Source organism: Podarcis erhardii, assembly GCF_964252035.2.
Source record: "Podarcis erhardii genome assembly, chromosome: 2".
NCBI lineage: Eukaryota > Metazoa > Chordata > Lepidosauria > Squamata > Lacertidae > Podarcis > Podarcis erhardii.
Window position 1 is genome coordinate 92700003 of NC_138498.1, and position 25224 is coordinate 92725226.

The 25224-nt window shown below is 43.7% G+C and overlaps 1 long non-coding RNA gene across 2 annotated transcripts in view; it reads right to left on the bottom strand.

Annotated features, from left to right (window-relative positions):
- Nucleotides 1–3995: 3995 nt before the first annotated feature.
- LOC309337431 overlaps nucleotides 3996–25224 on the bottom strand; it is a 32777-nt gene continuing 11548 nt past the window's right edge. Inside the window, exons 2-4 of one of the 2 annotated variants that reach the window (XR_014154291.1) lie at nucleotides 13839–13997; nucleotides 9727–9843; nucleotides 3996–4269 (exon numbers count right to left, since the gene is read on the bottom strand). This is a non-coding gene — a long non-coding RNA (uncharacterized lncRNA). The remainder of the gene's footprint in view (nucleotides 4270–9726; nucleotides 9844–13838; nucleotides 13998–25224) is intronic. The other variant, XR_014154290.1, reaches the window with a different exon arrangement.

Genomic DNA, 25224 nt, shown 5'->3' on the forward strand with positions numbered 1-25224 from the left:
CTCCCCGGTCTCCCCCAGTTCCCCTGAGTTCCCTGATTCTGGTTTGGGTGAATTCGTCCTGGCGAATTAGCTCGGTTAGTTCTTGCTTCCCAACCAATGTCCCCCCACAAACCCATCGTTCCTCAGGGAACACGTGTCAAGCTTCCGGTGGTCCTTCTCCTTCCGTGTACTCCGGTTTCCGGGAAAGCGCGTCTGCTCTCACGTTCTCTTCTCCTGGCACGTACTTGATCTCAAAGAAAAACTTGGAGAACTCCTGTGCCCACCGAATCTGTCTCTGGTTGAGAACTCGGGCTGTTCTCCAGTATTCCAAGTTCTTGTGATCAGTGCAAACCTGAATCTTGTGCTGAGCCCCTATTAGGAGATGTCTCCACTGGCGAAATGCTGCATAAATAGCTAACAGTTCGCGATCATACACTGTGTAGTTCTGTTCCGATTTATTCAGCTTCCTTGAGAAGAAGGCACACGGCCTCCAGGTGTGTTGGCGCAGTCCCGGCTGGAGTAACACCGCTCCTATCGCTCTGTCCAATGCGTCGGTCTCTAGCCTCATCGGCTTCTGCAGATCCACGTGCAGGAGCTGTTCCTCCGAGGCGAACGCCTTCTTTAGCCTTTCGAAGGATCGTTGGGCACTTTCCGTCCAGACAAACTTCTTTTTGCTACTGAGGCAATCCGTGATGGGCGCGGTCAAGTGAGCGAAGTTCTTGATGAACTTCTGGTAGAAGTTGCTGAACCCGAGGAACCTCTGCACATCCTTCCGGGTTTTGGGGGCCTTCCATTCCAGCACCGCCTGCACCTTGCCGGGGTCCATGGCTAGGCCTCTGTCTGACAACCTGTATCCCAGGAATTCCACTTCCTTGGCGTGAAACTGGCACTTTTCCAGCTTGACCCACAGCTGGTGCTCTTGTAGCCTTTCCAGCACTTCCCTGACGTCCTGGACATGCTGTTTTTCATTGTCCGAGTAGATCAGGACGTCGTCCAGAAATGCTACGCAGTTCTTGTACAGCAGGGGACCTAGCACATGGTGCATGAAGCTTTGAAAACAGGCTGAGCCTGATTGTAATCCAAATGGCATGACCAGGTACTCAAAGGCCCCTAGGGGGGTGAACATGGTGGTTTTCCATTCGTCCCCCTCCCTCATCCTAATCAAATTGTATGCTCCCCTGAGGTCCAGCTTGGTAAAGATCTTCCCCTTCCTTACCCGGGTTAGAATGTCATCAATTCTGGGCATTGGGAAGGTCACGGGTTCCGATACGAGGTTCAACCTTCTGTAATCCACAACCAGCCTGGGCTGATCCGTGTTTTTTTTTGTCCACAAAGAACACAGGACTGCCCCCCACTGCCTTAGATTCCCTTATGAAACCCCTCTTTAGGTTCTTGTCAACAAAGTTCCGCAACTCCTGCATCTCCCGGTCTGACATCGCATACAGCTTACCCACTGGCAGCTGCGCCCCAGGGAGTAGGTTGATTTGGCAGTCAAAGGGCCTATGTGGCGGCAGCCTGTCCGCTTCCCTCTCGCTGAAGACCTCTTGAAGTGCGTACTGTGGTGGCACTTCCGCTCTCTGCTTCAGAGTAGTTGCTGCCACTCTGGCCAAACTCACTCTGGGCTTCACTCCCCCTAGACAGTGTTCCAAACAGTGCGCTGACCCGAAGGTGACTGTCCGTTGATGCCAAGCCACCACTGGATCATGTAGCACTAGCCAGCTCATGCCCAGTATTATAGGGGGTCCCGCCAGTGTGGCCACGTGGAAGGCAATGGTTTCTGTGTGCCTGGACACACTCATTCTCATTGGCGGGGTTTGATGCGTTACCTCCCCTCCCAGCAGCTCCCTGCCATCTATCGTGGTCACTTGGAGTGGGAAATCAAGGGGCAGCAGGTGGATCTGGTGCTCCATTGCAAACTCCTTACTAAAAAAATTACAGGAGCTGCCTGAGTCCAGCATTGCCTTCACCTTGACTGGGTGTCCATTTGGGAGCTCTAGCACCACCTCTATCGCTATAGAAACCTTGGGTGGGTCTGGTTGGGGCACTTCTGTTAGTTGTTCGCTTGGCTGCTGCGCCCCCTGTGGGCAGTCAAGCGCTGGCGTTTCCCTGCACCTTTTCCTCTGCCCCCTCCTCCTCATTTCCAGCGGCTCCCACCATCCCTTGCCAAGCCTTTCTTTGTGGACAGACCCTGGCAAAGTGTCCTGGCCGTTGGCAGAGGAAACATTTCTTGGTGCTTTTCCCAGCCTTTCCTTCCCTTTTGCCTCCTTGGTGGGCGCTCGGAACCTCGTGTGCGCGCGCCCCATCAATTTCCATTGGCACCACGTCATCGGAAGGCTGCTTTGGCATCTCAGGAATGCGGTAGTCAGGGCAACGCTCTCCTCTCCCTTCCCGCCTTTCCAAAGCGCGCGCTTCCTGGCGAGCGCCTATCGCCATCGCAGCTTTCGTCAGCTGATCCATAGTCTCCGGGCGGGGCGCGCGGGAGAGCTCATCTTTAACGGTTGGGGACAACCCCTCCTCAAACAGCATCCGTATGGGGGGGGCTATCTAGATCCCATTCGAGCCTGTGTATTAACATCGCAAAGCGGGACCAATAGTCTCTAACGGAAAGATCCCCCTGCCTGCATCTCATCAGCTCCCTTTGGGTCAGACTCTCCCCCAATTGGCTTGAATACATAGCGTCCATTGCCTGAAGAAACTTCCTGACGTCCTTCATGGCGGGGTTCTGCCCCATTAGGGGTCTAACCCATTCCCTCGCGCTGCCCTCAAGGTGCCCCACGATATACGCCACCTGCGCTGCCTCGTCAGCAAAGTCATCATGCTGCAGCTGCAAGGCGTACTCTATTTCTGTTCGGAATCCATTATATTCCTGGGGCTTCCCCCCAAATTTGTGTACCAGTCTGGGCACCTTTTTTGCCACAGGGGTGGGTCTAACCTGCGCGTCCTGGGTGCGCCTCTCATCAGCAGTGCCACATGCCGTTCCAGCTCCTGGTTCCTCTTCACTAGGTCCTGCGCCCCCGCAGCTTGCTCCGCTGCCCCGGCGCCTCCAGTCTGGCTCATGTTTCCACTGCTTGCGCACAAGTAACAGCAGAGTCTGACGGATTGCTGTAATGGTTGTAAGGGGTTACTTGTGCGTAAATTGCCTTCAGTTTAGTCAGTTTGTTTGCTCAACCATGTTTAGGGTTAGAGCTCGCCCTCCGTGACCTGTTAGTCACTTGCAGGATCCGTCAGTGGGCGTTTCTTGAACCTCTTCCAGCATAAAAGCTGTTTGACCCCAAGTCTCCTCCTATGTTCCCTGCGCGGAACGCGTCTGCGCAAGTGAGGGGAAGGCAGGGGCGTGCCAGCGCTCTCTCCACTAGATTCGGGTGAAGGGTCTTGGAGCCCTGTCACCAATTCCTCCATCTCCCTCTCATCTCCATTGGTGTTACGCTGAATTCCTTCCCCCCTGCTGGTCCCCTCTCCGGCATCGCCCTGGAGCCCTGCCTCCGCCTCTCGCTCTGCTCGCTCTGATGTCAGTTCCCTGACACCTGTAAAAAAAAAAAAATGAAATATACTTCCATCTGAACCACTCATTTAAACCAGAAGGCATTTACAGTGGTGCCCCGCAAGACGAATGCCTTGCAAGACGGAAAACCCGCTAGACGAAAGGGTTTTCCATTTTTCTAGGCGCTTCGCAAGACGAATTTCCCTATGGGCTTGCTTCGAAAGACAAAAACGTCTTGTGAGTCTTGCGAGTTTTTTCCCTTTTTCCCCCTTTTTCTAAGCCGCTAAGCCGCTAATAGCCACTAAGCCGCTAATCCGCTAATAGCGCTAATCCGCTAAACCGCTAATAGGGATGCTTCGCAAGACGAAAAAACTGCTAGACGAAGAGACTCGCAGAACGGATTATTTTCGTCTTGCGAGGCACCACTGTATTTGTTCCACTGATGGTGAATAGCAAGCAGATCTCTGTGATGTTGATCAAGTACAATATGATCTGCATCTGGCATAATCCTAGAGATTCTTTATCTTTGTCTATCTCCAGAGGAAACAACAATACTCTGTATCATAATGTTAATTTATTTTAGCTCGACTGTGACTGCACTGCATACAAAACACCTCATGAAGTAGGCTCCTTCCTCCTCGTATCTGATGAAGGCAGCTCTTGCTTCTTAGGATGAAGTAGTCTCTTGTTTATGAACATTCATGTGACGATCAGTTTGTTAGTCTCTAAGATGTCACAAGACTGGTACTTTTTGGTGCATGCATAACAAGAGCAACTCTATGATGAGAAACTGTACTCCGTGGACTGCTCTTGAAGACAAGAAAGGACAAATATTACATACCAGCACAAATACACCTATTCTCTCTCTCTCTCTAGACAAATGTTGCCTTTCATTTTTGCACCAGTGATTTATTTATCTTTCGCTATCATAATGATAAGTGATATCTAATTGGCATGTGTCCGTAGAATGAAGAGGGGGTTAATTTTTGGTGAGTCTCACTCATACCCTTAACCACCACTAATAATAATAATAACAACAACAACAACAACAACAACAATTATAATAATTTATTATTTATACCCCACCCACAACAACAACAATTATAATAATTTATTATTTATACCCCACCCATCTGGTTGGGTTTCCCCATCCACTCTGGGTGTCTTCCAACAAAAGATTAAAAATACATTAAAACATCAGTCATTAAAAACTTCCCTAAACAGGGCTGCCTTCAGATGTCTTCTAAAAGTCAGATAGTTGTTTATTTCCTTGACATCTGATAGGAGGGTGTTCCACAGGGCGGGTGCCACCACCGAGAAGGCCCTCTGCCTGGTTCCCTGCAATTTTACTTCTCGCAGTGAGGGAACTGCCAGAAGGCCCTCAGAGCTGGACCTCAGTGTCCAGGTTGAATGATGGGGGTGGAGACACTCCTTCAGGTATACTGGACCAAGTCCATTTAGGGCTTTAAAGGTCAGCACCAACACTTTGAATTGTGCTCGGCAGCCACTCCCAGTCACTACCCCAAAACTGCTGCAGATGGCTGGGAAACCCTCAGCACATATGGGGAGAGGGATGCAGCAGGAGGAAGATTCACCCAAAAATTATCTACCTCCCCAACATGCTGGTGGATGCCTTCAGTTAGCAGAAGGTCATATGAGCCTTATCCCAAGTTAGACTATTGGTCCATTAAGCTCAATATTGTCTACACTGACTGACATTTTTCAGAGAGGGGACTTTTCCAGCTCCACCTGGTGAAGCCAGAGGTTGAGCCTAGGACCTTCTATATACAGAGCAGATGAGCACCAGCCCTTCCCAACTGAATACAATACAGTTCCGTGTGGTTTTTGAAAAACCACAGTCTCTGTCTACCGAGGCAGGTGCTGATTCAATATGATATTGTGGTTAATGTATACTAGATTGTGTATATTCGCTGTAATTTGGGGTGGGGGGAGCAGCTTCATTACAAAACTGGAGCGGATGTTCTATCAGGAATGCTTAGTGTTGTGCCAAATTGAATTGAACTGATATTTGTTGCAAGTTTGTATAATTCAGGTAACTTAACAGGCCAGCAACAATCCTTTGAATGGGTCATTCTTCCTAGCTTTGGGCATCTGGTGTATGCCAGCTCTGTGTGAGAGAAGCTGCATTCAAATGAGAGAATGTACATTTAAAGGTGCTTGCAAACTGAAACATGGCCAAATTCAATAAATCAAAACTTTTCCAAAATGAAAAGCCATAACTATCAACACTGGCTTAATATCTTCCATCCAATATGAAAAACATTAGCAATAGTTTTGTTAAAATTATTTGGCAAATGCTTGCTTGTAGCAGTCAGCATTTCAAATCAGAAACGGCTCATCAGCCAGAGCTGAGCCAAAAGTTCAGAAACTCAGTGGTGGATGTTGGCGGGGCCAGATTTCACAAAATCACAGCCTGTCACTGCCTTTTATGGCTACTGCCTTTTTCATGGTCCCAGGTGGCAGAGATCGTGTTCCTGGGAGGCTCAGCTGCTCTTGGGCACCATCTTACCCAACAGACTCTTTAGGAGGGTGCCACATCATTGTGTGGCATTGTCATGAAGTTGGGGGGCATCTTTGTGGAGTGGATTTAGGGGGGGCATTCTAAGAGGAAAGTCACTGAAAACTGCCTCCCTGAAAACTGATGGATTCTGATGGACAGGAGTAGGCACCCCCTCATATAACTGACAGCCTCAAAAGAAAATGGTGGTAATGGCATGTAGCTTGTGGTTGACCTCAGGCTTCCCCTTCATATTCACTGGCTCTGGAAACTGTTTGATCAAGGGAAGGGGCATTTGCTTAATGTTCAGGGGAAATGATGCAGTGCAGGAGATGACAAGAGCTCCAGCAAATAAAAGTGAAAAATGCAAAAGTAATATGAGAAATATCAATCATATACTTTACAGCAGCACTTTACAGCCCTTGCTATTTATATTGCATGAAAACTCACAGGAAACCAAAGCCAGGAAGAAGGAACACAGGAAATGGAGGAAAGCTGCAGAATCCCTACTATGGATTCTGAGACAATACCACATAAAGCAAAGAATCTAATAACTGGAGATATTAAATGTATGTGGATCTATCGATATACATTTCATATTAATCTATGAAAGCTGGTCTCTCTTTTTTCCTAAATTAAATATGAAATAAAATAAAAGGAGGCTAGAAGAAAACTTATACAGTATTACCAAGACAGCAGAAACTTTCATGGCTTAGCATGAATGAGCAAGCATGGCAATGATGAATTTTTAACCCTGCCTGGGTGAGGAAAGACTACTATATGGGAAATAAACACAAACAGATAAATTTATTACACAGTGAAACAGTATGGGGCCCCTTGCATTACTTCTGTCTTGCATCGGAAAGTGTGTCTCTGACATAGGAAAAAGAAAAAAAAACCCTCTATCACACATTGAGCCTGGATTTAAAACCATGTTCTTGTGAGTCTTTTTGTTCCCCTTAACAAATGTGAATTTTGAAGAGCCTTTTGGATTCAGTCTTCACCAGTAATAAGACGGGACACTATTTTTTGGTGGCATGTTTTTTATAAAAATCCATTGACACACAACAGAGCATTGCAGTACTGAAACAAGAGAGGACCTCATTTAGCATCCCAAGTTGAAGGACATCAGGCAACAATTATGGTAGTATAAGCACATTAGAATTATTGAACTAGAGGGACCAGGGACCTGTTTCATCATAAAATAGCTTCCTTTGTGTCTCCAGAAAATGGTAATGTTTCTGGTAGCTGCGTGGTTATTTATGCCAACATGCCATCTACCAACCAGTAAACGTTTTTATCAGTAATCACCAATCCTTCACCTAGACAAATGTCATTTCCCCTAATCTTAGATGTGTGTGGGGTGCCTATAACCAGCCATTAAATTCACCCAAGAAACCTTTGAACTAGAGACACTTCCTGGTTTGCAAATGAAATCTGATCTACTCATGCAGGAGAATGAGATGAGGGAATCATGAAATGAAAGACTTTAGCAACTCTGGGTGCTAGTGCAGGACACCATTTCTGAATAGTACAGTGGTACCACAAGTTACAAATGCCTCGGGTTACACTTCAGATTACAAACTCTGCAAACCTGAAAGAGTTACCTCGAGTTGAGAACTTTGCCCCAGGATGAGAACGGAAATCGTGTGCTAGCGGTGCAGCGGCAGCAAGAGGCCCCATTAGCGAAAGCACGCTTCTAGTTAAGAACTGTTTCAGGTTATAACAGACCTCCGGAACAAATTAAGTTCGTAACCCGAGGTACCACTGTATAACAACAACAAAATCTTTCCAATAAACACATTTGTATTTATGAATACAATGTATAACCTGCAGAAATGTATACACATTGCATTATTTCTTCTTGTGAGCATCTTCTTGCTACAAAAGGCATTACAGTGGTACCTCAGGTTAAGAACTTAATTCGTTCTGCAGATCCGTTCTTAACCTGAAACTGTTCTTAACCTGAGGTGCACTTTCACTAATGGGGCCTCCTGTTGCCGCTGCGCCGCCGGCACGTGATTTCTGTTCTCATCCTGGTGCAAAGTTCTTAGCCCAAGGTACTACTTCCGGGTTAGTGGAGTTTGTAACCCAAAGTGTTTGTAACCTGAGGTGTTTGTAACCCGAGGTACCACTGTACTCTGGGGAAGAGGGAAGGGGTCTTCCACTATCACCTTCAAACTGAAGGGCCTTGGAAAGAAGCCCTCACCCTTAATCTTCAAAGCCCTGGGACATTCAGGAACAAACTATGAACAGTCCTTAATGTAGTGGTTTGTTCTCAGTCCCTCGGGCTTCTAGTCCAGCTATTCAGTACTAGTTTCCTAGTTCAATGATTTTTTTTCTATAGCAGAACATTACGAATAGTAAATCCACCCATCCTGCTACAGTGGTACATTCTAACATGCTACCTCAGGACTCACCTCCTCAAGGGTAGCCAATCTGGTGTTATACAGCTGCTGATGGACTATAATTCCCATCACCTCTGACCATCAGGGGTGGGGCTGATGGGAACTGGCTACCCCTGCACAACCTCATTCCCAGCTCATTCTGCTGTGAGTTTCAGCTGTGTCCTGGTCGATTGGCCACTATGCCGTGTGTGTGTTCCTCTTCTATAGACCCGTTACCCTCATACTAGGTCAAAGTTTGAAGCATACAAGCCAGCTCTTCTGTGGTTGGAAGACATGTTAATTGAACATTTCCTGCATCAGTACCAATTGTTTCAGACTGGCACTGGAATACAGAGAGTTTTGTTTCTTTCTTTCCTACGGCTCTAAGCTGCTTAGTTCTTTCTCATGTTGGAATTGTATCCTCTCTGGAGAAATTGAGTAATCTCTCTTTTTGTTGTTGTTCTACAGTGCAAATCCTATTTGTGGGTTGACTGTTGTTGATGTTTTTATTCTGCCCACCACCCTTTTTTTCATTCACCAGACCTAACATTTGAGGTTACAAACCCTGAGACATTTGGCTTCTGATCAGTGAATACCGGCTTCATTTTTAAAGAGCTCTGCATCAATTGTTCTTTCTCTAGCTATTTCCCAAGAAGCTAGATCTATTGGGTGTTTATTTTATCCTTGGTAATTCACTTTCTTTCCTTGTGATTAGGAGATGAATGGATTTTTTTCCCAACCTGTTAAGGAAATCCATAAAGAACAATCTGACTTCTGTTGGGAAATGGCCAAAGTGACATTTTGTGAGTGATTAAGGGAAGACAGAATGTTATTCAGTTGCCAACATGGAGAAAGCCAATTCTAACAAAGCCTAAAAGAGCTAGAAGGGAAATTGTAATGAATGAGTTGGTTCTCTGTGAAGCATATTAGTGTCAGAATATCTTGCATTCTTTTAAATATTGACAAGACAGTACACCATTTGCTGTTTTATATTACAGTGCAGTGTTCAGAAAGAAAGAGGCACAAAAACCCAAGGGATGACTAATTTTATATATGAAATGGAAGCAAACTATGAAAACCATTTCTGCCCCGAGAGAAGAGATTAGAAACAATGTCATGTGAAACTAATACTTTCATTGGGATTTCATGAAGTACAAACCATCTGTCTTCCTCAATTTGTTTTCTTTATTTCAGATGGTAACCTATACCAACCCAAGGGCTTGGCACATTAAGAATTCAGCACGATGGGGTGGGGTAAATCAACAAGACACAATGCCCCAATTAAGAAACAAAATGCCAACTTTAGAAATGGACTTTTAACCCCAACCATTAAAAGTCAGCAAAATGTATGATGGCCTTACTTTGTGAGTATTCTCCAGGTTGCCTGCATGATACATCTCTCTAATTACTTTTCTGATGGCTGTGAAGCTTTGCTGTGTAAGTTAAGTCTCTCTTTGTGTTAGAAATCAGATGTTTGCCTGGAATTAGAAAGATTTCCATTTTTTTTCAAAAAGAAGAGATATATTTGATAAAAATGATGATCGCTGCTATTGGTATTCATAATTTTCATTTTGGTTTCATCATATGACAGTGGAGATTCAGATTAGAATACACTGCTTGATTTAGATCAGGAGAGATTCTAAGACAGAAAATAGATCAGAATGATAGTGTTGGAATGAAGCTGTTCCTTGAGTTGAACCCAGTGCGGGATGATAACAGAATTCTTTAGCTCAGACTTTCCAAACTGGTGGCTTCCAAGTGTTTTGGACTAACATTCCCATCAACCTCACTCAACAGGGCCATTATCTCACTGCATTTCATGAGAACATAAGAGCATAAGAAGAGCCTGCTGAATCAGGCCAATGTCCCATCTAGACCAGCATGCTGTACTCACAATGGGCAGCCAATGCCTGCAAGAAGCCTGCAAGCAGGACTTGAGTGCAGCAGCACTCTCCCCACTTGCAACTCCTATTCAGAGGCATATTGCCTCCAACAGTGGAGGTAGGACAGAGCCATCATGGCTAGTAGCCACTGATAGCCATGTTCTCATTTATTGTACACCACTTAGAGGTGCTTTTAAAAAACAAACACCTTTATGTACATGATAAACAAATAAATATAACTTATTTTTTAAAAAATGCTTTTTATTGGTTTTCAGAAACATAACAAATAAAACTTACACTTTTATGTTCAACATTTTGTGTCTTCTTATTTACCCTGCGCAATTTCGTGCCCAGACTTCCTTCCTTCCCTGCTTCGGTTTTCCCATTTTACATCCTCTCTTACAGATTTTTATTTACACTCTATCCACATCACAAGTTTTATGTTAGCCCTGCTACAGTTTTTAAACTTCTACAATTATTTCATATATACACAACAAATTTATATACACAACAAATTTACTCCACTCCTCTTCAAACTTTGTCACTTTTTGGTCTCGAATTTTATAAGTCATTTTCGCCAATTCTGCATACTCAAATAATTTCGTCTGCCACTCCATTAAAGTTGGAATCTCCTGGGTCCCGCACTGGGTCCACTTTGGGGCCACAAGAATCCTAGCAGCAGTTGTTGCATACAGAAATAACTTGCAATCTTCTTTTCTCACTTCCTCTCCTATTATCCCTAGTAAAAAAGCCTCTGGTTTCTTTGGGAAGGTCTATTTAAAGAGTTTTTTTTCATTTCATTATATATCATGTCCCAAAACTTTTTCATTTCAATATAACTTCCACAGGACACCAGGTTGTGAAGGGCTGCTACAAATCAAAACTGTTTCTGAATGGTTCTGTGGGGAAGAAGCTAAGTCCTTTCCCACTTACTTGAGCACATAGAATTCTGGCTATGCAGCAAAGCCTGTAAGAGGAGGTGGGGGAGCAGAGACCTGGCAAATCTCTCCCTGCCACCGAGCTGTTAAAAAGACCTGTTAAAATTCCCTGTCGTTCAGGAGTTACAAACCCCACTATCTGTCACATTTAATGGAAAGATTCCTTGAGGGTGGTTCCTCTCCAGGAAGGCAATTACAGTTACGAAATCCAGATACATAAAAGCTTCTTTATGGGAGACAACCAGAGATGGGAGACCTGAAAGTGTTTCGGCCTGTGGTGAGTGGATCTCATCCTACCCCTAATTGACAAGCTAGGCATCAGATCCCCTTTCTGGTACAGAGGTTCTGATCGTCTACTGTATGTATCTAGGGTGCCTTCCTTTAATTCTTGTAGCTGCACAATGTATGAAATGAAAGAGAAGCTACAACAGTAGAACGTAGATAGTTACCTGTGGACTATAAGAAAATACAATAGATATTCAGAAACTTGAAGCGGGAGGCACTGTGAGTGAGTAGCTCCTGTGTTCAAGAAATTGGCCAGTTGCTTACCCTAATGGAGTTTTACTCCCCCTGAAGGAGCAAGTTCACAGTTTGCAAGTGCCGGATCCAGCTCTGTCATTGGGGGCCCAGGTAGCCTCAGTGGCTAGAAGTACCTTTTACCTGCCAAAGAAGGATAGAACATTTTTTATTTATGCAACAACAGCAGCAAGAATACTCATTGCAAAGTATTGGAAGACACAAGATCTACCCACCCTGGAAGAATGGCAGATGAAAGTAATGGACTATATGGAATTGGCGGAAATGACTGGCAGAATCCGGGACCAGGGAGAAGAGCTGGTGGAAGAAGACTAGAAGAAATTTAAAGATTATTTGCAGAAGTATTGTAAAATTAATGAAAGTTAAAATGATGTTGGATTGAAACGAAGTGGTTTTAGCAACAAGGTTAAAAGGAATTGGTAAAAATAGATTAATAACAGATGAAAAAATTACAATTTGTTAAGATATTGGATTAAGGTCAAAACAAAGAGGGAAAGGATTTGCTGAACTAAATAATGTGAATTGGAATATAGAATGGGGAGGTGTGAGGGAGTCAGGGAAATAAGTAAATGAAGTATAAGATATGAAAAGATGGATTTGTTTTTTTAAAATGTTTTTTTTTCTTTGTATTTTGTATTTTGAATTGTTTTTCCTTGTATTTTTGTATTTTTTCATCTTGTTTTCTCTTCTTTTTCTTTTTTTATTTTCACTTTTGTATGTCATTTATTATGTAACCCCTTTTCGTTCTGTAAAACCTTAATAAATATATTTTTTTTAAAAAAAGAAGTAACTTTTACCAACTGTGATTGGTTTGACAGCTATGGCCATTCCTGGACCTGGAAAGCCTTGCCACAGTAGGTTGCGCACTGATTACTTCAAGACTGGAATACCACTTCCCTCACACTCGACCTGGAAGCTGCAGTTAGTGCATAATGCTGCAGTACAATTGCTGACAGGAGTGAGGCCTTATTGGCATTTAAGACCTGTTGCTGATCTGCTATCAGGCCAGATTCCAAGTGTTGCTATTAGTACAGTGGTACCTCGGGTTACATACATTTCAGGTTACATATGCTTCAGGTTACAGACTCTGCTAACCCAGAAATAGTGCTTCAGGTTAAGAACTTTGCTTCAGGATGAGAACAGAAATTGTGCTCCGGAGGCGCGGCAGCAGCAGGAGGCCCCATTAGCTAAAGTGGTGTTTCAGGTTAAGAACAGTTTCAGGTTAAGTCCGGACCTCTGGAACGAATTAAGTACTTAACCCAAGGTACCACTGTATACAACTTGGAACCAGTTTAACTACATTTTGCCCCACGTGTGCTCACTCATCTGCTTCGACTGGCGGAATTGGCACTTCTATAGGTGCCACATAATACCTGTTCGGCATTTGTAAGAACTTGATTGCTTAGTGCCTAAACTTTTGAACTCCCTGCCTATTGAGATCAAGCAGGTGCCTTCACTGTACTCTTTGTGGTGCCTGCTAAAAACATTGGTGTTTAGACAAGCCCACCCAGATGCTTAGAAAGGGTCTCTACAGCCACAGAAGGTGCTGCATCACCCCAATAGTTTGAGTTTGACTTCACCCCCAAAAGCACACTCTTCCATTGTCTCCTGAGACAGGCAGATGCCAATACAGTGGTGCCCCGCAAGACGAATGCCTCGCAAGACGAAAAACCCGCTAGACGAAAGGGTTTTCCGTTTTTCGAGGCGCTTCGCAAGATGAATTTCCCTATGGGCTTGCTTCGCAAGACAAAACGTCTTGCGAGTTCTTGCAAGTTTTTTCCCTTTCTTCCCCCTTTTTCTAAGCCACTAAGCCGCTAAGCCACTAACAGCCGCTAAGCAGCTAAACCGCTAATAGCGCTAAGCCACTAAGCCGCTAATAGCCGTGCTTCGCAAGACGAAAAAACCGCAAGACGAAGAGACTCACGGAACGAATTAATTTCGTCTTGCGAGGCACCACTGTAACTATTTTAACTTTTGTATGTTTTGAAGTGTGGTTGTGAATTTTTCTGTTTTATCTTATTTATAATAATAATAATAATTGTATTATTTAAACTCTGTCCATCTGGCTGGGTTACCCCAGCTTCCAACATATATAAAAACATAATAACTTTTTACCTGTTTAATCTTTTGTAAACTACATGGAGGTTTCATTTACAATGAAGTGGTGTCTTTTATGAAATAAATAAATAACGGGGAGGTTCACATTACTGCAGTACTATTTAGGTCGTTCCTTTGTAAGCGGAATGACGAGGTATCCAATGAGAAATTCGATATCTGAAATTAATGATAGCAGAATAACTCTATAAAGCTGAGGCTTTAAATAACAACATCAAAGTCATATCATTAGACCTTCCCATTTCAACTAAGCCTTTTCAGTCGGGTACCTTGGGATAAACGGTATTTGCCGCATGAACCAGCACTTGGAACAAAACGTTACCTGTGCTTTGCACAATAAAAGACTAACTTGTGCTGTGCCAAGGAATTTAATGAGCTATGACTCCAAATCCCCCATAGGGAATAGTTCTGGTTTATTGTTTATCCACAGCGCTGCCTAAGGTTCTGTATGAGTGCTTTACACAAATACTGTCATTCACGTGGAAGAGAAATCTAAGCAGCTGAAATGCCAACTGTGCCTCTTTTTGCAAAATAGCAGGCTCTTCGCCAAATCTAATATTTGTTCTGCTTTAGGTTTGTGTGTGTGTAATAGTAGTCAATGAAGCCTTCCTCAAGAGTAGACCCGCTGAAATTAACAAGCCTTTCTAATTTAGGTCCATTAGTTTCAATAGGCCTATTCTGAGCAAAACTTAAGTCATTGAGACTAAGTTGCTGTTGAAAAATTTCTGCCTTTCAGTTGGCAAGGGAGTTTTATCTGTACTGTTTGATCTAAGACAGATCATCCCCTCATTCACATCACCACCTGGTGCTGCTGCAACCATCAGGACAGAGGCAAAAAGGTATGTGTGAATCAGTCCTTACAGGCCTGATGGGGAACCTTTTTTAAAAAAAAAATACTGTTTTTATTTATTTTCATGGTACAGAAGATAAATTTTGAGAAAACAATGCTTTTTGCAACTCACAGGCCACATTCCCTCATTGGCAACCATTCGGGAGTTGCCAGTGGTGGGTGGGGCCAGTAGCAAGAGTGGGTGGAGCACTGTACCTTTGCACAGTAAAACTCAGAGGTAAAATACCCACCCACATCTCTTTATCCTTAAGCCAGGAAGAAGCATTATCCTGGTTCAAGGATACACTTCAGGCATTTAAGGGTGGGGACTGGGCATAGGAGAACTCCATTGCCCCAAAGTATAATTCAACGAAATCTCACCCTCACCCCCCAAATTTCACCTCCCACAAATAACATGGAGAATTTGCGAGGCTATTTTAGCTCAACTCCAGCGACTACCACTTTTCTCAGTACAGTGGTACCTCGGGTTACATACGCTTCAGGTTACATACTCCGCTAACCCAGAAATAGTACCTCGGGTTAAGAACTTTGCTTCAGGATGAGAACAGAAATCATGCTCCGGTGGCACAGCAGCAGCGGGAGGCCCCATTAGCTAAAGTGGTGCTTCAGGTTAAGAACAGTTTCAGGTTAAGAACAGACCTCCAGAATGAATTAAGTACTTAACCCGAGGTACCACTGTAGCTCCTCCTTTCCAGTTGCATCCTTAAAAGTAATAAAAAATACTATTAGCTTCTATAAAATGACTACAAACTGGTAATGTTGTTACCAGAGTTTCTGGACTAGAGATGGCCAATCTTTCAACATTAGCACTCCAGCTTATATTACAATAAGGCTACTAGTTGTGTCGTCGTCGTCGTCATCATCATCATCATCATCATCAAATCAGTAAATTACCTCCCTACAGTAAAGTCTCAGTTGTGCTGGTAAAATTCCCTGTCAGGTCAGAGAATACAAAGATATGCATTTTCAGACATTTCTCAAAGGTCTGTTTCAATTTCTGCAGAATCTTTGATTGAAATCAGACACCTTGCATTTAGGTCTCTTGTATTAATTTAAGCAGGAACTTTGGCCTACTTTTTAAATAAGTTTCTTGAAAAATTGCAATATTAGCTCTATGTTAAAGGAGCTTTTTTGCCTGAATTCTTAAAACGAATAAGCTCATCCCTTCCTTTCTTTTATTCTTTATTTCTTATGGTTTTCACACTTACAACCCTGTTGGAACATCACCAGTGGGGGCCCACGAGGTCATTATTTTGGTCGATGAGAAGCAAAGGTAACTTTGTACAAACCCCTCGATTTCTTGTTCGCTTCTCCCAAGAGGAAGCCCATGTATAATTTAAACGACCTCTTGTTTTCATTAATTATGTATCTGATGAATTGCTACTGAAGAAAAGAATCTGGACTTTTCATCTGTGACAAATCCTCATTGTTATTTTGCACATAAAAGGAAAAGGAATCCATCTCAGGACATGAACTAAGAACATAACTGAATAAATATGGTGTCACAGAGAGTTAAAAATATAGCATGTTAACTTATAGGAAATTCAACATAGTTCTATGTAAATGGGCCATACTGCCTCCATTCACAAAGAACAAGGTTGCAGACAGGTATATCTGACGATATTTTTCTCACTCCAGACACTAAATGTGCATCAGTTTGGACAAGTTTGGACTTTCCCGGCCATTTTTTCTTTATAGGGAGCCAGGTTATGCCCTTCTTATGTCCTTGGATCAATTTGACTGCCAAGCTTCCTATATATCAAGGCAAATCTATTTTTCTAGGGATCTTCAGCCTGGAATTAGTAGAAGTTATGTTCAACTTCACACCAGCTTCTGTAGGGAGGCAGAGAGAGACTTTGGTTTCTACTGCCTTTTGCTATACAGTGGTACCTCTGGTTACGTACTTAATTCATTCTGGAGGTCCGTTCTTAACTTGAAACTGTTCTTAACCTGAAGCACCACTTTAGCTAATGGGGCCTCCCGCTGCTGCTGCGCCACCAGAGCACGATTTCTGTTCTCATCCTGAAGCAAAGTTCTTAACCTGAGGTATTATTTCTAGGTTAGTGGAGTCTGTAACCTGAAGCATATGTAACCTGAAGCGTATGTAACCTGAGGTACCACTGTACATCTTCTGTAGCCCTGTAATATATTTTTATTCTGGATGGTATTCCACTAACTTTTACTCAGAGTGGTCCAAAGGATCAAAAAAGATGCTCTGAAGCAGCAAAGGAGCATAAAGGAATTGACCTACTGTTCTGTTTGATTATTTGATTATTGTTAGCCGCCCTGAGCCCGGCTTCGGCTGGGGAGGGCGGGATATAAATAAAATTTATTATTATTATTATTATTATTATTATTATTATTATTATTATTATTCTCTTATTTGTTCTCTCCCCATATGTAGTACATCTTATCCCTTTCAGCAGGGTGGGCAATTCCTACTTTGAAGGAGAGGGGTTATAGTCACGGGCTCCTGAGCTTGCGCCCTTAAGCCACAAATAACACTGGGCAACAATTTTTTACTTTTTGAATGTTGTCTAGATTTCTACAACGGATTTAGGGTATTTTTGCACTGCTGAATCAGGAAATGGCATCTGTTTCTCTCCATCAGGTCAGGTTTACTGTAAACTGAATGGTGAGCATTGATAAAGGTAAGTACACGTAAATGGCATGTTGCTTCACCATTTTTCAAACTTCAGGGCTTGAACTTCTGTTTCTTGGAACTCCTGGAATGCTCAGTGGCAGGGAGGTCTCTCTTCAGAGTCCAACAGTAGTCAGCCACCATAACTGTGTCCCAGCGACCCTGATACCTGGTCTCCATCTCTTTCATGTCCTGATGGAATCTCTCCCCCTGCTCGTCACTCATTGAACCCAGGTTCTCAGGAAACCGGTCCATAGCTGAAAATAGATAGTGCATCTTGACGCTCATGTTGCAGCCCAGGTTTCCGAAAGCAGTCAGCATGTTGTTGACAAGTTCTGCATAGTTTCTGGCCTTATTGTTGCCAAGAAAGTTCTTCACTACCAGAACAAATGCATTCCATGCTTCCAGTTCCACTTTGTTCATTGACTTTCCGAACTCTGGATATCTGATGAGCTGATGGATCTGAGGACCATCAAAGATGCTAGCTTTCAACTTATCCATGGTCAATCCTGGAAAAGCATGGCAGAAGTACGTGAAGCAGTCACCATCCTTGTTCAGAGCCTTGGTGAACTGCTTGATTAAGCCGAGCTTGATGTGCAGCGGTGGGAAGAGTATTCTGTCTCTGTCCACCAGAGGGTCGTTGATGACGTTCCTTTCTTTGCAAGGCACCATTTCCTCCCGCACAGGCCAGTCATTCTTTGTGTAATGCTAAGCATGGTCCCTACTATTCCACATGCACAGAAAACATGGGTACTTGGTGAAACCAGACTGTTGTCCCAACAAAAAGTTCACCATCTTCAGGTCAACACAAATAAACCACTTATGCTGATCATAACCAATTTTTTCCAGCACATACTTCACCACTTCATAGTTCTCCTTCAGTGTACTCGAGTGAGCCAGGGGTATAGAGGCAAACTGGTTGCCGTTGTGTAGCAGAACACATTTCAGTGATCGTTTGCTGCTGTCAATGAACAGTCTCCAATTTTTCGGTTTTTACTGTGGCACTCCAAGCTTGAGCAGAAGCTGTGCAATATCTGCACAGTACACCAAGTCCTTCTCTTCTGAGAAAAAACAGAGGTGCTCTTGATGCCTGTTGCAGAGGAAGCTAATGCGAGCACTGTCAGAGAGGAGGTTTTTTCCTTCAATCTCGATGCCAACAGTTCGGCAGAGTCCTTTGACAAACTGAGGTCGCGAACTAGATCATTCAATTCCTTTTGGGAAAATGGATGTGGAGCATCATCTTCAAGAACCACTTCTTCTTCTTCATGTCCTTCAACACTGGAGGCATCTTCGTCACTAATGTCAGGAAGTTCTCTGAAGATAGGCACTGGAATTTCATCACAATATGCTACAGGATGATGTGCTGATTGAAGATCAGGATACTTGAGGCTGCTCCGGTTCTTTCTGTTGATCCCACCAATTTATGGAGCCGCACCAATTTATGGAAGATCTTGAGGTTTTATGACTTCAAACTGATCGCTTTTTGACATAATCACCCAGAACTATCAGACCTGAATACTTCTTGTCATTAAAATAATCATTTCCAATCAAAACAATTATTCGACATGGCATTTTACCCCCACCAACTTCTAAAATGCTCCACACAAGTGTACATGTGAACAAAAACGTAAAAAAAAGACATGTGGCCATAGCTCAAAAACTTGACCTGATTGAGCAAAACCAATGTGATTTTTGGATTCAGCGCATCAGATTCGTCCTAAATCAACTGAAAAAATGCAGACAACAAATTTGTTGTTGATCAGTGGGATGAACCTGCAGGTAGGTGCCCTTCTACCAGCTCAGAATATTTCTCCATCTTGTACAATATTGTCTGACTGGCAGCAATCTTTCCCATCACCTGCTTGAGCTGGAGATCCTGCTTGAGCTGGACTTCAGACTCAAATGGTCTGAGGACACATGGTGCAGCCACCTTGCTAAAGCTGAGCAGGCATGGTCAGCATCTAAATGGGAGTCCATCTGAATGAGAGACCACCTGAGAACCCTATGCTTTGAGTTCTATCACGGCATCCATGGACTGGCTGGATGCAGAGGAGTGGTGGAAGGCACCAGCCGGGGAGCCCCCTAGGGAATTCCCAAGGGAAGAATGCTCTGAGCCAGGGGATTGGTGGGGGGATGACAATGAGCAGTTAAAGGGAGAAGAGGGAGCAGACTGGGAGGAGGAGGTTCGGGAGTAACAGGGTTTAATGAGCAGGAAGAGGCTGTGGCAGAGAGCTGTGCAGACTCTGAAGCTGAGTGTAGGCAGGCTGTGGAAGAAGTCAGGGAGTCTTCCCCTCCTGCTGCGACCAGCTCCCCCTCCCCCCCGGTCTCCCAGAACGTGCAGAGAAATGCAGAGAGCAGAGCGACAAGAGGCAAGCAGGTGAAGGCTTAGGCTACTGAGGAAGGAATCAAGGGAGGAACCTTAGAGAGCTTAGAGAGCTGAGGGAAGGTGGGGACCTTTAGTCCTCACAGCTGCTTCATTAGGCAAGACCTCCTGGAAAGAGTTGCTGTGGCCACTAGGCCTGAGCTGTGGCTTGTTTCCTTGAATAAAGAGTAAACTTCGCTGGCTTCGGGTAATTTATTGTTTTATTGCTGACTTACACCTGACTCCAACCCCGACACAGGGACCGGGCTATAGCTCAGTGGTAGAACATCTGCTTTGCATGCAGAAGGTTCTAGGTTCAATCCCCGCATCTCTGGGAATGTCCCCTGCCTGAATTCTTTGGGAGATCTATTGCCATTCTATGCGCACAATAAGGAGCCAGATGAACCAATGGTCTGGCAACTTCCTACTCTCCTTGATACAAGGGATTGAACTTGTTCCATTCCCAAGATGGAGGGAGTTGAAATAGGGAGCATAAAAGAAGATAGGAAATTACTCCCTTTGCTGCACATCTTGTCAAGAACATGCATACTTCTCTGTCTGAATGTTAAAGCACTGTGGGTTTTGTCTCAGGTTGGGAACAGGGGACTTCTATGTTTATTTATGAGAGTGGTTCTATGTAAATATTTCACAAGGCCATGCCCATTGCGGCCCCTGGGATCAGTCAGCCCCTTCAGCATGGATTATGTCCCTTTGCCATGCAAACAGCTGGAGTTCTTCAGTTAACTCAGATTTGTGGATGAACACTAGAAGGGCAAATGCCTCCTGTAGGTTCTCTCTGTGTGTGCTTTTCTTTTTTAAGCTTTCAAAATGCATCTGTTGACAAGATATAAAAGGCACCTTTCTCCTCCTTTGATGCGCAGATTTCTGAAGAAGAATGTATTCAACTTGGAATCACAAGAGACAAGATTTCTGTGATTTCCCCAAACGGAGGAGGAGCAGGTGTTAGATTAACAGCACATATCACACCGAGATGAGAGGATTCGTATCCACTCATGGATCCTGCATCGTAGAACTGTGAGCACCACTGAATAACAATGAGAAAATTAGATTCTGAAAAGCACCACTAAGAGTGCTAGATGCCATCTCAATAGGCATAAAACTGGAGGTGTTCTGCAGCAAGGTTAAATTTAGAAAGAAAGTGATTAGCACTGAACTATCCCCCCCCCCAATAATGGGCACAGAGGATTCGTAATTAGTTTCAGTTCAAGACAGAATACACGTTAGTGCAGTCCATGTTTTGGCTGCTAATCTTCATATTTCTGATCAGAGAACCTGGGCTCAGCAGATCTGCAGCTGTAGCACAAACCAGTGAGCTGCACAGGAATACCACCTCTCGCTTTCCCCTGTAATAAATTTTAGACTCTTGTTTGAAATCAAGTTTCTAGCCCTCGTTGCTATAAGCTCAGTGGCAGAGCACATGCTTTGCATCCCAAAGGGTCCAGGTTAAATCCCAGAAGGGCTGGGAAAGTCTCCTGGCTACAACCCTGAAAAGCTTCTACCAGTTGTAGATGTTAATAAGCTAGAGGAGGCAAGGGACTGACAAAGAAGGCAATGATTCCTCCCAAAAAAATGTAAACCCCCTTGAGTTAGTACCCCTACACACATAAGTGCATGCCATCCATTCTAATGTCTTGCTCACATTTAGTGCATAACATAGCTTTAACAATTCCCTCCCAACAGCATCTCAAACAGTGCAAGAGAATGGCACCATTTATGCCATTTTCCTAATGCTTCACCAACCTACCTCTGCTAAAGTAATGGATCAGCTATTGCTCTTCAAGTTAATACACTGTGTTTTACACTGTCTACCAGACCAGAGCACTCCTTCTGGATTATGGGAGCCCCACTTTTTAATCTTCCGCAATTATTTTGATCAGCCACAGCCCTGCCAGCACGCCTGCTACAAGCGAACAGTTTCCTAGACAAATTACATCATTTGGGTCACTTCTAGAGGACCTGTTCATTGTGATTTGTTTGCACAAAGTTTGTGGGGCTGTTAAAGTGTCTCCTCTTTCTTGAACATTCGTTCTGATTTATTTCTGGAGAGGTTATATGATGTGGCATCAAATGAGTTCTATCCCACACTTTCCCATCCATTTCCTCTCTCTTTTTTCCCTTTGTGTAAAAAATCCAGTTCTGGAGATGGAGTGGGTTTGTTACACAAAAGTGTCAAATCAGCTTTAATTGCTTAGCCTGGTTTTCCCAGGATGTGATTGAATCCCACCTGAAAATAGTGATAGTCCGGAAGCACCCATAGCTCCTGGTTCAGGCCACCGTTTGGACCTGTTGGTTTCTGCTTTCTTCACTGTGCAGCGAAATGCTTGTCACGAGACAGGTGTTTACATTCCACAGTCAGAGTTGCTGTTGGAGTTTCTCACGGGAAAGGAGACTGGATGTGACGTACACTGGTTTCCTGTTTTTCTCAGTTCTCTCCGTGTTTCAGAGGAGAGAGGATGCTTTCTCTGCTCTCAGAGAAGCAAGATGCTTTTCTGTAATCTACCAGCTTTGAAGTGTAAATAAAATAATCTAAAGCTTGTGGCACGTACTGCTCATCCTTCCGCTGTGCTCCGGACTCTGCAAACACAACAGGACCATCACCAAGACTTCAGATGAGAAGTCTATCTAATCCAGCATCCTGTTCTCACGGTGGCCAACCAGATGCCCATAGGAAGTCTGCAACCAGGACATGAGCTCTCACTTGCAGTTCCCAGCAACTGGTATTTTTAGAGGCCTGTTGTCTCTGTTACTGGAGACATATAGCTGTGCTGACTAGTCGTTATTAATAACCTAATCTGCCATGACTTTCTTTAATCCCCTTTTCAAGCCATCCAAGCAGTGTCATAGTTTAACTGTCTGCTGTGTGAAGTGCTTTTGCTGGTCTGCCCAGGATCTTCCACCAATGAGCTTCACTGGATGACTCCAGGTTCTAGTGTTGAAGTGAACAAAGGGAGAAAAACCTCTCTCTATCCACTGTGTCCTAGCTATGCATAATTATATACACCTCTATTGTGTCCTACATTACTTGTGTTTTTTCTCCTTCTTTTTGTCTTAGTGGAAAAGCTTATTAAAGGAGAATTGGGCGGGGTGCTTTCTGTGCTCTATAATTACATATTCTGCCTGTTTCCTCTGCGCCAATTACCATTATTCATCCAACAGGCTATAGTGCATAATCACTGTGAACAAAACACACAAATCCAACTGCAAGCAAGTTTCTACCGCTGATGAAATACAAATGTTTATTTTGTGGAATAAGAAACAGTAGCAGGATGGAAGCTAAAAGCAATTTCAGACTCCTCTATTACAGGAGCATCAAAATTGAAAGTAATCTGTTTTTATGTATCTGGAAGTACCTTCCACTTTGGTCTGTGTGCATTCTAGATATATGACAACTAATGCGTTTCATCGACTACTAGGTTAATATTCTCATTTAACGGTTACTTCCTAGGAAGGAAATGTACCTGCCATTAGGTTCTTTGGAAGAACTGGGTTTCCAAGATACAGAGCACTTTCTGCAAACTTTCATGGCGCATCTCTTACATTGAGATTAATGGCAAAAACCTGAATGGGCTTCAGGACCTTAACATCAATATAGTAGAGCAAAGTTCAGTGTAGGTTCACAGGACCATGATTAATAAGCCATATGTATGTATTCCATATGGATTTTTCTGACATGGTTGTACATTTACAGGTTTTCACTCTAATCTGTTTACCCCCATAGATAGAGGTTCCCTTTTCTCTTTTCTTTTTGGAAATATATTCCACATTATATCTGACATAGGGCTCATCCACACCTCCATTTGCCCCACTGCTTTCACTCTAGAAAACCTGCAGTTTAGCGCTGAATCAGTACAATTGGCAATTGGTTTTCCACAGATTCCCATTTGTTCTGATTTAGTGCTAAGGAGTAGTTTTCCAGGGGAAAGCAGAGGGGCAAAAGCAAAACCACTCAGAACCATACGTAGGAAGCACAGGACGCGTAAAAAAAACCCTTCTCAGATTCATGATTTCTAGTTATGGGTCAAGAAGAAGTGAGGGTGAGGGAGATGTTCGTGGTGAGTTCTGGCACCTCTTTTTCTAGCAAAACAGCACTGACTGTACTCAAATCATAACTCAACAGGCCATATTCAGAAAGGGTTGGGAAGCAAACACAAAGCAGGGGGGTGGAAGAGACTAGTCAAATGTGTCATGAGTTTTCAAGCTGAGCATGGCAGTAGATGTCAGAGTCTTCTTCCCAGTGTGGCTCATCAGTAATAGGCAGGAAGCAGTCTGTGCATAAGAGGAGCTGTGGGAGTTCTCAAAAGTTAACAAATTGGCAAATCACTGAACCAGTCAGTCATGGAATTATTGTATCATTCTTAAAGCAAGCACCTCAGGGTGCAAAGCATAAAAAGGTTATGAGAAGTCAGTTCAAACCAATATGCATCAAATTGGAGCTAATGTTGAGCTTGAGAGCTTAATGTATCCAATACGACCAGTTTCCGTAGCTGGGAAGCATAATACACAAAAGGTGGTGAACCAAAAAAGATGTCTGTGGAGGCAGAGGCAAAAATTGTGTAGGAGAACATCAGGCAAAGTGAAGCCAGAAATGTCAGTGAAAATGAAGGCACCATAGGCCATGCAAAGCCTTGTAATTTATTTAACACCAGAAGTATAGAAAATCAATTTATCCCTTACTCCAAGTTAGCTGAGCGCTCTCTCTCTCAATGAGGGGGCTTTGCTGTTGGAAAGGCTTCAGCTTCTAAGTACAGTAATTTAGCTCCTGAAATGTGTGCTAATGGCAGGTGAATGGCTAGATATCCCATTCAAAGAGAATTGAAGACCCACACACATGCACACATGGGGTAGGGGGAGAGCTCTATGCTTTCAGGCATCAAGCTGAGAAGTTTCCCTGAGGCACAAGTCTTCAGATCTAATAGCAAGACAGATTGATCCCCTGATTTATAAGTGCTTCAGGAGAAAGTTCAGATCTAAAAATCAATGCTTTGAGGCGAAAGAGTTCTTGTGTGGTCGGAATAAGAAATGCTATTAGGTAGGCATAGTGTAAATCTAGATAACCTTCACCAACTCATAGCTCAAATAAAGGCATTTATGAACCAAGGGCTGGGTATGAAACTTACATTCATAACTACAGATCATCAGCCTAGCCAAAAGAAAGGGGAATGTAACACAGGGGGACTCTTGGTTTCTCTCCCACCCACCACTAGTAGTTTAGGACTAGAAAAGTAGCCCCACTGCCCAGTGAATACTAAAAGAGCTGTCCAAGGTCCTGACAAGGAGGGTGGGAAGGGGCAATACAGCTTGGTTGGACTGGTGAGGGACCCTTCCGAGCTGCTGAGTCCAGTGGCTGATCCCTACCATCAAATAATAATAATAATAATAATAATAATAATAATAATAATAATATAGTGTGCTGCCAACCCTGACTTTCCAGATTCCAACATGAAATGTGAATATTCCATGCCCATGGGCAGATGGTGGTGCTGATGCTCTTGCAGGAGAGGCACAAAGTGGC